Consider the following 13,796-nt stretch of genomic DNA (forward strand, 5'->3'; position numbering starts at 1 on the left):
AGAAGGTATCCCGCTGTCCTGTGGGCTTCCTGTAAGTGGAAACCACCACTGCTGGCTCCATAATACACGGAGGAACTGACCGAGACCTTCCGCAAGCCTCTGGGCTGAGGTGAAGGTACACGGCCTACCCGGGGAAGTGCATCCCCAAGCTAAATTTTAGGGTGCGATCGGCCGGAAGTCAAGGAGGAGGCCCAGCTGCGGAGGACAATAGCGGCCACAGGAGCGGGTCACTCGGCAAACAAAAAGTTGGGAGGGAGGCACCGCTACCAGCAGGAGAGTGATCGGTGTGAGATCTGAGGAGAGGAGGTGAGAGAGACTTAGGAGGGACGGTGGACGCCGGCAAGACCGAGGAGGTACAATAAGAAAGAATTAGCTGCTCCAGGGGACACTGCTTCTCCCTTCTATCTGGAGCTAGCAGGAGAGCTCCCCTGTTGGGACTGTGAGCGGTGGGGCAGGAGGCTCACGGCACAGTGACATACAAAGTCCCTGAGAGGCTCCATAGAAGTCTGCCCCCTTCCTCCACTACGTCTGGCAGCCAGCCAGCCAGGGGGGGTGTCAGTTCAATAGATGGGCACAGGCTGCTGTGGATAGAGAGAGCGCGCAAACAAAGCCAAACGCAGAGTGCCTCTGAGTGGGTTAGAGAGTCAGCTGGACTATAGGAGTCAATCTTAAAGACACAAAAGAGACAAAAACACCCAGGACACCATCATTGACTCGCTCACCGTTTTAACAGAGAGTGTGCCCCTATACAACCTACAACCTCCTTCCATAACCCCTCTCCTCCCCAGACACAGCTCCTACATTCCCACACCATTCAGAGAAAAATAAAAAGGAGTCTAAAATGCCTTCCTTAAAGGGATGCTATACAACAGAAAATATGCTTAACTACCGCGTAGATGCCACAGAGACTTCGAGATTTCAGCACAACTTAACGCACAGACCAAAGCAAGATGGGTAAAATTGGGAAGGATAAGAGCAAAGACACGGTGGACACACCGCGGCGGAGCAAGAGTCAATCAGACATGGATGAGTACTTAAAGAAAAAGCATTTCTCCCCAGTCGCGCGAAAGTCAAAATTTTGCGAAAATCCTCCAAATCAGGATGTAGCAGACTCTGATATGGAAAGCACATCAATAAATTCCGACCAAGAACGAGGCACAATCTCTCGCTCCTTTCTCAAAAACATTCAGTCACAATCTCTCTCTCCAGTTCTTAAAGACCTCACTGATATCAAAGCAGATGTTAAACATATAGGTCGCAGAGTCGAGGACCTCGAAACCTCCCATCAGGAATTAACCCAACATAGTGAGACAGTTCAGAAAAACCTACTAGCCCAACAAGATTATCTAAATCAGGCCTTTTTAATGAGAGAAAATCGAGAAAACAGGAACAGGAGGAAGATCATCAGATTGAGAGGTCTACCTGAATCTACAGCAAATGAAGCCCTCAGATCAAAAGCCTTACAGATTTTTCCATCCCTGCTGGGAAGAGAGAAGGCGGAAAATATAGTAATTGAACGCATCCACAGATCTCTTCTACCTAGGCCTGCATTATCGGCTCCTCCCCGAGATGTCATCTGTGGACTACTATATTATGTGGACACGGCAGCCATCCTTCAAAAATCAAGGGAGTCACCTGAGATTCTTTTCGAAAAGAACAAAATCCAGCTTTTTCAAGACTTGGCATCAAGCACATTGGCCAAGAGGCGTATCCTGAAACCTCTCACGGACGCCATGAGGGAGAAGAAACTCCCAGTCAAGTGGCTTTACCCCTTTGGCCTGGCTACATTTAAAGAAGGTCAGCAGATCACAATTAGATCCCTTGAAGACCTAAAAGATGCCTGGGAAAAGATGGGAATTCCTTCTATCGAGATTCCTTCCTGGCTGCCTGTTCAAATTTAACACCAGATACCTCAACTTCCAAAGGCGGTGGGCTGGAGTCTGAACTCGAAGTCCAAGACATCCAGAATTACTTAAACCCTTGCCCATCTTTGATATTGGTGTCCATTGTTCCCTCACGCGGGCTTTCATGGCTGAGGCGATGGGAACTGGCCAGGGATATCTTGCCATTATCTGACACTATTATGTTCTTGTTCTTTCTTTGCTTTCTCTCCCAAAACACTGAAGCAGCAAACTTTGTGTTCGTCTCAAAACTTTTGGCCCCGACTGTAGAGAAGACATCCGGAATCAGATGGGGGCAGAGATGGGAATATATATTTGGGCTGGAGCAGCCCTTTAAGGGAACATTTATTTCCATTATTTTGTTCCTACGATGGAATAGAACAGAAACCCCGAACACAGATGTGAGCCGAGTCTAAAGTGTCCGACAAGCAGCAAACCCTCCGGTGTCCCTTACCTGCCGGCCGCAGTCACACGCAGAGCTCTGATATCAGTGTGTGTGTGTGTGTGTGTGTGTGTGTGTGTGTGTATATCTCCTCTGGCTGATAACAGAGACAACAGCAGAGGCCTGGACCTGCTACACTGTGATAGCTGAAGGACCTGCGATGACATCACTATCATGTGATCAGTATATAAGGAGCGGAGTTCAGCAGTGAGGAGAATAAATAGTGGCTGAAGGGCTTGTGGTGATGATAACGAGAGAGAAAGAGGCGGGAAACGGGAGCAGTTTGGGAGGGAGGCGGGCTGCAGTGGCTGTCCGTCTGTCTCCTCCCAATCGCTCGCTCTCATTGGGGCACCATATAGTACAAGCGCTCTACATGAGGGTATAGTCAGTGTGACGGGGGGCGGTCTGCAGCCCGGGGTTCGGTACGAGGGTCCGTTCCATAGAAGTCACTGCTAATATTTCATGCTGAGCTCTTCTGGCCGGTAAAACAGTAAGCCACTGAGAAGAAACCGAACCGTTCTGGTCACCGGGGTCCGTCCGCTGCCGCTCCGCTCTGTCATAAGACGGACCCCGTTCAGCCCGGGAGCAGAAAAAACGGAACCGCCGACACAGATGTGGAAGCAGCCTTATTGACAGCGGCGATGTTCATGTCCGTGTTAGCAACGGACGGCACACAAACGCATTACATGAATGGGGCGACACGGACATGCGGTTTTTATATGTGGATGGACGGATGAAGGGGCTGTAGAGGAGACGTCTGGATTCTAGATTTCTGAATAAGCCCTGAATTCATTGTAAAATGTAACCTTTAATTTAATCAATTAAAAATGACATAACGGTGAAAACCAAAACATGAAATAATTAGCGATCCACAAGACAAGCGTCCGACCGGGATACTAACCTGTCCGGTGCTCGTGGGACAGGGAAGATGGGTGCCACGAGTGGGAAGCGTAAAGTCATGTTCACACGTGGTGGAAATGTTGCGAGTTTTCAGCAGCGGAAATTTAGCTTCATAATCTGCCCCTGCGGCGGTAATGCTGCCGACTAGAGGGGGGTTCTGTTCAAAATCTGCAGAAATTCTGCATCAAAAAGAGTCAAAATGCTCACAATTGGTACAGATTTCGACCTGCTGCTCCTTTCACCTTGCAATCAGCAGCCCCTCACATCCCTCAACTGGTAAATGCTACCAAGTCCCACAGCTGCCAGTAGAGGGCGCATCACCTGACCAGCGGCCACAGCACTTTGTAGCGGTTGCTGGATGAGGGCTGTTCCATGTGCTGCAGTGAGAGAAGGCTGAAATCAGCTGCAGATCCACGCCTGATTTTGAGTCAAAATCCGTACCAATTATGAGCATTCTGACTCGTTTTGATGCTGCAGATTTTTCCATGGAATTTTCCGCTGCGGAATATGCATCAATACCGAACCGTACCGTACGTGTGAGCGTACCCTTAGAGGTGGTAATTGATTTCAATGGGAGTGAAGCCATCTATTAGACTTCCTGTTTTGACCCTGATGGCAAAGTTCGACATCACTGACAGCAGGTGATCACCTGAGGATCCCTGGGGATGTACTATTAATGACTCATCCTGGGGATAGTATGTGCCCAGAAAACCCCTTTCGTGAGTCAGGTGGGGATTTTCAGTAGACCAGTGCCTCGTATACTGGGAATTCACGTGACCCGATAAAAACAATCACAAAAAATGGCCGTTACTTACTGAATGAGGAGGGCATATAGATGCATCCTCATCTCACCATGCAGGTAGCTGACTACCAAATGGAGGAGCCAATAACACCTGTGCAGGACACCGATAAGACAACCACTCACACTGCCTCCTGATAATGAGGGGGGTGGATGCTTGGCGTATACTCCCACACATAGTGGATACAGGGTGCCAGACCATTCTGATATATGTAGTTCACCATGCAGACCAGCAACCTATTAATGACGCCATGATAATTCGGCGGGTTGCCCTGCATATCCATCAGTGAACCACATTGGTACTGCCACCCTGGGCTCCCCCTGGAGTCTTAATGCCACACTGCATGTGAATGATAGATAGTAAATGCAAGGCATTGGTTGGATGTTGGCCAAGATACATGAGCCCACTAACCACTTCACGGTTCCTTGCGTTGTAGTGGGTCCCTACACTAATATAAATGCGTCACAGAAGGGGAAATCAAGAATTAAAAACAATCACAGAAAATGGCCGTTACTTACTGACTAAGGAGTGCATATAGATGCCTCCTCCTCTCACCATGCAGGTAGCTGACTACCAAATGACCCGATAAATGAAACCACGCTTCATCTGGTTTGAATCGCCTTAGCGTGTGTCATGCACCGTGGCACCTTCTTTGTACACGTTTTAATATGTTGAAACAAACAGAAGCTTTTATTGTAGCTTGGATGTGCCTGACGTTCCTGCCTTGTAATGATTTATACTTACCCGCTTTCCGATGCCCGCACTGTCACCCCCGAAAGTTTGTGCGTGGACCGTATCATTAGACTCAAAGCTGCATGCGCATGCTGCTATAGAGATCAGTGGGAGTATGCACATGCAGCTCTCACTCCGATGACAAACTCCGCACTCTGAATACACGGTTCATGCGCCAACTTTCGGGGTTTACATCACAGGCAACTGGATGCAGGTAAGTATCAAAAACACAAATAGTGCTGAGGGGCGGAAGCTCAGAGCACTGCTCCTGACTCTTCCAGCCTCCTCCCCCTGCAGAGAGGGACACCTTATATCGGCCAGCGTGAATACCCAGCCGATATACGGTCGTCTGAATAAGGGTGACTTCATATGCGAGTATTTGCACACATAAAAATTTATGCATGCAATACAAGAGAATAGAAGACATTTCAATGGATTTGTTCTGATTTCCCAGACCTGCTCCATCTTTCTGCAGATTTGCGCACCAAAAGTCTCCATAGAAGTCTATGGGGGATTTGTAAATGCACGCTCAATACGCAAGGGGCATGTGTGACACACTGCGCAATTCCATGAAAAAAAGGACATTTGGAACTCGCGCTAAATAGCCATTTAAAATTGCATGCCTTCAATACCTGGACTGCCCAGAGTACTCAGGCAGAACGACTCTGGGACATATGCTGGAAATCGCAGTACTGACCTAGTCCCCTCCTACCGCCGTTCATAGTTTTACTAAGTCTAACCCTGGCCTTGTAGTCCCCTCAAAAGGAGAGAAAGAACTTAAAGAGAGCAACAAAAATACCTGTTAGATTTCTTGTAAACAGAACTGAGAAGGAAATATATATATATCCTTGTAGGTAGAAAACAAAACACTGGAATATATACATTTATATAGATATAGTTATGTGCCTTTCTTTTTATATGTATACTAACTTTATTCTCATATGTACTAACTCTATGAAAAACGTAATACTTCGCCTTATATCAGATATGCCAAGAGGCCTTGCAAGGCGAAGACAAAATGTATCTTGAACACAAGGAATAACCAGACACGAAGGCCGCGTGTACTTGGCTGTTTTTCCAGAGGCGCCGTAGCAAGATAACGACTGTTCAACTATGCATCTGAACTTTCACTGTCTCAGGCCGGAAATCCGGACTTCCCATATATGGTTATGTGGTGAATTTCAGCCAATGAGCCCATCACCCATTCCTAGTTATGAGACCAAAGGGTATAAGATCTCATGTAATCTGTAATAAAGGGCGCAGCACAGTCATGTCCCCGTGTGAGGAACTATACCAGACCTCCGTGTGGTGTTTTCTTCTTTACCGCCGGCAGCGGGGCAAGTGGGGTGGGCCTGATTGGTGCTGTACTTAGAATTTTACCCTGACAATTTGGCGCCCAACGTGGGGCGGTAAAACCGGAGCCGTACAACGCAGTCCACCCGGATCCACGCCACGGGGAAGCCGTCCTGCTGCAAACCGAGCCTGATCAACTCACAGAACTCCAGGTAAGACCAGCATATATTTATGTTGTGTTTTACACTGCGAGTCTTGCAGCAGGAGGGACTATCTGTGTTTTGTGACCGGACGGGTTGGGTTAAGAGTTCTACACGGTAACTCGTGTGGGCTTCGGGTTTGCCGTCATGGACCACTGACCGTGATATGCGCACCAATCGCTCACCCAGAAACTAGTCTGTAGTCTATTTGTTGTTGAAATCCGTAGTGTTTTTAACGATAGTGGAGATTGTTTGTTGTATCTGCAGAATTTTTTTTTCTCTTTCTTTTCATTTAGTCTCACAAGAGAAGGGTCCCTCGGTTGTTTTTCCAGTATATAAGGGGCTAACAATTTGAAAATTAAGAGGGATGCATTTTGTGAGACAGGCTTCATAGGAGAAGGGACTCTCGGTTGTTTTGCCTTATATATGGGGCTAACGATTTGATTTCAGAGAGCTGCATTCTGTGAGGCTGGTTCCATAGGAGAAGGGAGCCTCGGTTGTTTTGCCGGTATATAAGGGGCTGACAATTTGGAAATTAAGAGGGATGCATTCTATGGAGCGTGTTATTATTATTATTGTTGTTGTTGTAATATGCGTAAGACCTTATTAAAGAAGACGGAGCCCTCAAGGGCTGTCGCCGTGCGGATCAATTGGTGGAGGAGAGACAGTAGGAGAGACAAGGGTCACAATCTGTAAAATGTAAGAAAACTTATGAAAATGTGTAACAAGGACCCGCACGGTAGATTACAGTATGGTGACTAGGAGGTCTTTAGGACCAAGAAGCGTGCCTTGAAAGGCCAAGGTTTGCTAGAAAGTGCTGGAGTGAGGAGGAGAGAGAGACAGTCAGAGAAAGTTAAGTATGTACACGTATTAAGAAAGTATCCGTAAGTGAAATGTTGGAAAGTACAGTAAGTGATCAAGAGGGTGTCGGGAGAGTGTCTATTGAAGGTTACATTGGCAGTTAGGTAGGGAGAAAGTGCTGAAGTAACAAGCAAAGTCGAGAAGAAAGTTACAATGCATGTGATTTGTTGGCAGAGAGAGAGGAAAAGGTGTATAATACAAGATAGATAATAGATATAGATATATATGTGTGTATATATGTGTGCAAATGGTTAACTGAGCTTGCTTTTAGATGAGAAAGATTGTTTACATGAAGCTGCAGTCTGTGTTTAGTTTTCAAGGTCAAGCGATAACAAAGTAGAGAGAATGCAATACTGACCCTGGAAAATATCTTTGCTTGCTTAAATAGAATGAAAGCTTATAATGAATTTAATTAATTATACTGTCTTAGTAGGCAGGAAATATAGCAATTTCTAAGATATATTCTTACTGGGTTCTGAGGTCACAAATGGACACGTCTTGGACAGGTGTAAGGAAGTTTACCCCACTCACATCCTGTGGGGGCTTTTAAGAATACAGGGGTTGAAAATGAATGTTGCAAGGTCCCAGGATATGTGTTATTTATGAGTTCAAATGCAGGCAATAGTTAAGCTAAAACAACTCAGTCAGTGAATGCATATTCGGAGAGATAACAGTTGGTTTTACAAAGGTGGGGGCTTTCAGATTTCACTCCAAACTCAGGGTCACAGAAACTAAAATACTTCAGCGTTTAATACAGCATATAATAGCTTCAGTAAATAAGAAAGATAGAATGTCTCAGTCACTCAGCAGATTTTTTCACATAATTTGTCAAAGATAGCGCTCATTCACAATCTCATCTCAATAGAATCATGTACTTTATAACATTATAACACTCACCTCAATGTTTTTCAACTGATGTATGTTTGTTTGTTACACTTTTTTTGTCTGTGTATCTGTATGTACTGGTACACCTTCAATAGGGGGTGACGGAGCAGACTTGAGAGCATGGATGGATGAGAGTTAGTGACCCGTGTTCGGGCTGTGGTGAGTGTGTGATGCAGATATTGACTGGGGATAAAAGTCCCCCCCATGCATGGGACTTTGCTTGGTTGTGGTGTGGATGCTTAGACTGTTAAGCTGAAATGAAGGTTTGAAAAAAGACGCACGCAGCCAGTATCGAAGGGGTGGAGCTAGATGATGTAATAGTACGTAATGTTTCATCCCTCTTGTCCACAAGGGAGGGGGTGAGGATCTTGAGCAGCTAGTAAAAGTTTTTTTTTTGGTTTTTTGTTTTTTTTTTCCTCTCTCAAATTTGATAAGACATTGCAGGCAGGAGCAGATTAATAATGAATTTGCTTAAAGGATCTCACATTTCCAATATTAGTAGATGTTGGTAGATTATTCTGCCCTGATGTAACTCATGTCTCTGTTATTGGTGCTAACATCTTACAGGCCTTATCTGCATCCATCAAATCTTTTTACAATGTTATACTACCTTGAAACCGGGTACTCTTGTTCCAATTGAGTACCCTGGTTCAAAGGGGGGGAGGAGAAGGCATAGGTGATCTAGGTATTGCAAATCAGCCATTTTTAAATTTTTTGCAAGCCATTTTTAAATTTTTTGCAACAAGGTTCTGATCTTTTTGAAATAAAATACCAGCCTGATTGTCTAGCAGTGATGCAACAAGAAAATTTTAAGTTTTAAAAAAGTTACTGAAAGCCCCTGTTAACAATGCATATTTTGAGTTGTTTTTTATAGATGGTCCCAGGGTGATTGACGACTCCACACTGGATATGCAGTGGTCACACAACAAGATGTCCTAAAAGCAGAATGCCTCCGCATGTCGCATTACAAGAAGCGGAACTAAAAGCACTCACGGAGGCGTGTAGAGTGGCCACAGGTAAGACGGCAAACATTTACACTGACTCCCGGTATGCATTTGGCATAGCTCATGATTACGGCCCAACATGGAAGGCCAGACAGTTTTTTACCACAGCAGGACAGCCAATTAAGAATGATGCAGCGGTCTCATGGAGGCCCTACTTCTACCTAACAAAGTGGAGAGCTCACACCAATTCCTACACCAGAGAAACAAGAGGCAACGTCATCACAGACCACACAGCAAAGGCAGCGGCCCTCAAGCCGTGGAAGAAAAGAAGAAAAGAAGAATTTAACAATAACTTTGGACTTTGACAAAAACTTTGGACTTTGACTTTGATAAAAACTTGGACTTTGATAATAACTTTGGACTTTGATAAAAACTTTGGACTTTGATATGCTATAGACTTTACAGTTACAAGCCAGCAAGGAAGAAAAGGAAAAATGGACTAAAAAGGGACGGCATATGGTGAACAGTCAACAGCACTTGCCTACCACGATCCCTGTGCCCCATGATGGCCCAGCTGATGCACGGAAAGACGCACCTCTCAAAGCAGCAATGATGTCGATGCTTGGACAAGGACGAGTTGCTCCTGGGTTTTCTGTAGCTGCTGCATCATTTGTCCAATTTTGCATGATCTTTGCCGTAAGCAACAGGGCAGAAGTAAAATTTGCCATATAACACTTGCCTAAACCACTCTACCCATTTCAGGGATTGCAAATTGGCTACACTCAGCTCCCACTTGTTGGGAAGTATGAATATGTGCTTGTTGTTGTTGATTTCTTTTCAGGTTGGAGACCGACCCTGTTACCAAAGTAAATAAGCAGGTAACCACTCAGAAGCTCATGTATGAGGTAATCCGCAGATACGGGGCACTGGAAGTGATTGAGTCAAACAAAGGTACACACTTCACAGGTGAAATAATGCAACACATCATGTCTGCTTTGGGTATATTCCAGACTTTTCACACACCCTACCATCCGCGGAGTAGTGGGAAAGTAGATCCAAAAGACCATAGAGGAAATGGGCAAATCTTGAATTGAGTGTCTCCCATTAGTTTTTCTTTTTCTCCAGAGGGTACATGTCACAGTAGCTGAGTTTGGGGAATGATTTTCTTGTTAATTTTGTCATAGGTCTCTCCAAGGAATTGTCAAGAATGCATTCTGCAGTCTCTGCTTTCCTCCCAGGTCCTACAGATGAGTGTCACAATCTGAAACCAGGTGACAGGGTCTATGTAGAAAAGTTTGAGAGAGAAACCCTGTTTGAATGTCCCTACCAGATGTTGTTCACCACCCCAACTGCAGTCAAGCTCAAAGGAAAGCCCACTTGGATCCACACTTCGCACTGAAAAAACTTATGATCCTGCATATCCTTTACATGCTATAATGTGGTACAATTCCTCTAACACACACCTTTGACTACTGTACACTAGCCCCCTGTTACAGAACAAATTAATACAATCAAATGTGCAATATGAAGCCTACACTGAGGGTGAGAATCCAACACCGCATCGTGCTAAGAGAGAAGTTGACGCTCTAGGTGGTAACTTTGATCCACATGTACACATAGATGCAATAGGAGTGCCAAGGGGGGTGCCAGATGAATTTTATTCTAGAAATCAGGTTAAAGCAGGTTTTGAGTCCTTATTTGCTATTGTCACTGTTAATAATAATGTAGATTGGATGAATTATATCTATTACAATCAGCAGAGGTTTGTAAACTACACCAGGGATGCTTTGAAAGGGTTAGCTGACCAGTTAGGGCCCACTACATCCATGGCGTTCTAAAATAGAATGGCCATGGATATGATTTTCGCAGAAAGAGGTGGGGTATGTAACTTCCTGTATGTGTATTATCCCTTTGATCAAAAAGAGTATGAGTAAGGGACTGGACAATGTGACACCAAAATTTCCCTTGTTTGAAAAAGATGAAGAGCCAGTTCCGATAATGCCAACCACGTACGTTACCAGAAGAATGAAGAAATGTACTAGTACTGCGCCTGCCTCGGTCTCATAAGATGGACTGTCAGTGGAATTCCCATTTGCCTAGGGATAGTGCAGAAGACCTTAGGTTCCGGCGAGGGCACACCCTGTGGGGTGTTAACTTGTACAGATAGAGGGTATGGATGCCCGGAAATAAGCCCAGGGAATCCATGGCCTCCTTCTGAGGTGAGGTAGGGATCCCCCTCCTAGGAGTAGGGACTTACGGGCAGTGAAGAAACCCTGACGCAAGGGAGAGGCGACCGAGGAAGAGTGCGAGGCCTGATGCTTGATCTCCGTATTAAGCTTTTAGGGGGGTTTGAGAAGGAAATATATATATATCCTTGTAGGTAGAAAAGAAAACACTGGAATATATACATTTATATAGATATAGTTATGTGCCTTTCTTTTTATAGGTATACTAACTTTATTCTCATATGTACTAACTCTATGAAAAACTTAATACTTCGCCTTATATCAGATATGCCAAGAGGCCTTGCAAGGCGAAGACAAAATGTATCTTGAACACAAGGAATAACCAGACACGAAGGCCGCGTGTACTTGGCTGTTTTTCCAGAGGCGCCGTAGCAAGATAACGACTGTTCAACTATGCATCTGAACTTTCACTGTCTCAGGCCGGAAATCCGGACTTCCCATATATGGTTATGTGGTGAATTTCAGCCAATGAGCCCATCACCCATTCCTAGTTATGAGACCAAAGGGTATAAGATCTCATGTAATCTGTAATAAAGGGCACAGCACAGTCATGTCCCCGTGTGAGGAACTATACCAGACCTCCGTGTGGTGTTTTCTTCTTTACCGCCGGCAGCGGGGCAAGTGGGGTGGGCCTGATTGGTGCTGTACTTAGAATTTTACCCTGACAGAACCCTGTGTTAAAGTTCATTGTTTGATAGTTCTGTTTCTAATGTGAAATATTTTTTATTGCACCGCCCGTGAGGAGACGTCTCCAGCTGATCTGCATGTAATAATTTGCTTATTTCTCAGTAAAATCAGTTGAAATTAAAATTGCGTCCGTTCGACTGCGGTGCGCAAAAAGTACAGTAAAATACACCAATACTCGTGCATAAAATCCCTGTACATAGTGCAAATAGCTCTGCTGGCCATTTAGACCTGCAGGTTTTGGTGCGGTTTTAGGCCTCATGTCCACGGGCAAAAGAATTAAAATCCGCAGTGGATTTTAACTCTTCTCCTGCCCGCGGATCCGCATCCCATAGGGATGCATTGACCACCCGCGGGTAGATAAATACCCGCGGATGGTCAATAAAAGTGATTTTTTTAAAAATGGAGCATGAAAAAATCTGGACCATGCTCCATTTTTGTGCGGGTCGCCCGCGGGGACGGCTCCCGCGGGCTTCTATTGAAGCCTATGGAAGTCGTCCGGATCTGCGGGAGACAAAAATCGGAATTTACTCACCCGCTCCGGTTCTTCCCTTCGCCGCGGCGCCATCTTCTCTCCGTCGCGGCCGGGCTTCTTTCTTCGGGCCGGCGCATGCGCGGGGCACGCCACCGACGTGCCCTGCGCATCCGCCGGGCCGAAGAAAGAAGATCCGGCCGCGACGCAGAGAAGATGATGCCGCGGCGAAGGGAAGATCCGGAGCGGGCGGGAGGTAAGTTTATTCTTATTTTCAGCCCTCATGTCCGCGGGGCAGGAGGGACCCGCTACGGATTCTCCATGGAGAATCTGTAGCGGGCCTGATTTTCCCCGTGGACATGAGGCCTTAGGCAGTGGTGGCCAATTCCACTTCATGTTGTAAAACAATTCCACCCTGTGTGAACGACCCTAAAGGTGGCTCCTTTGTTCTCCTTATATCCACAATGCTTTTTGGCTTGGATGTAGTCAACACAGTCCTCCTCAGATAACAATAGTTGTGAATGTTTAATAGAACCAGACTAATTCCACACAGAAAATAATCACTTTTAATGTCTGTAAATGACCTGAGATGTTACAAATTTTTTGGTATTTCCCACAATCCAAACAAGAACATGACTTCTTCTCTATAGGAATTCTTTGAGTTTCCAAAATCTGATTTCCTTGCAAAACGTTTTCACATATAGAACATCAAAGTGGCTTCTCCCCATTGTGACGTCTCTGATGATCCCTAAGTTTGGCATTAGTGGTAAACCGTTCCCCACATTCCGAACAAAAAAAAGGCTTCTCTCCTGTGTGACTTCTTTGATGCAAAACAAGCTTTGATTTTTCCGTGAAACATTTTCCACATTCTGAACATGAATATGGCTTCTCTCCTGTGTGAAATCTGTGATGTTTAACAAGATTGTATTTATGGGCAAAACATTTTCCACATTCTGTACATGAAAATAACTTCTCTCCTGTGTGAATTCTCAAATGTGTAACAAGACTGGATTTCTTTGTAAAACATTTCCCGCATTCTAAACATGGAAATGGCTTCTCTCCTGTGTGAATACTCTGATGTCTAGAAAAGTCTGTTTTATCTGCAAAACATCTTCCACACTCTGAACATGAAAATAACTTCTCTCCTGTGTGAGTTCTCAAATGTTTTACAAGACTTGATTTCTTTGCAAAGCATTTCCCACATTCCGAACATGAAAATGGCTTCTCTACAGTGTGACTTCTCAAATGTATAACAAGACTTGATTTAACTATAAAACATTTCCCACATTCTGAACATGAATATGGTTTCTCTCCTGTGTGAATTCTCTCATGTTTAACAAGATTTGATTTATCTTTAAAACCTTTTCCACATTCCAAACATGCAAATGCCTTCTCTCCCTTGTGAACTCTCTGATGTCTAGCCAGTTCTGCTTTAT

General features: G+C 45.0%; 2 protein-coding genes across 2 annotated transcripts in view; one reads left to right on the plus strand and one right to left on the minus strand.

The window, feature by feature from the left end:
• LOC136607801 (zinc finger protein 605-like) overlaps positions 1–13,796 on the plus strand; it is a 432,755-nt gene that overhangs the window by 236,350 nt on the left and 182,609 nt on the right. The window lies entirely within an intron of this gene.
• The window catches only part of LOC136608755 (zinc finger protein 271-like), a 122,218-nt gene that overhangs the window by 85,224 nt on the left and 23,198 nt on the right, over positions 1–13,796 (minus strand). The window lies entirely within an intron of this gene.

The sequence above is a fragment of the Eleutherodactylus coqui genome, chromosome 1 (assembly GCF_035609145.1).
Source record: "Eleutherodactylus coqui strain aEleCoq1 chromosome 1, aEleCoq1.hap1, whole genome shotgun sequence".
In the NCBI taxonomy this organism is placed as follows: domain Eukaryota; kingdom Metazoa; phylum Chordata; class Amphibia; order Anura; family Eleutherodactylidae; genus Eleutherodactylus; species Eleutherodactylus coqui.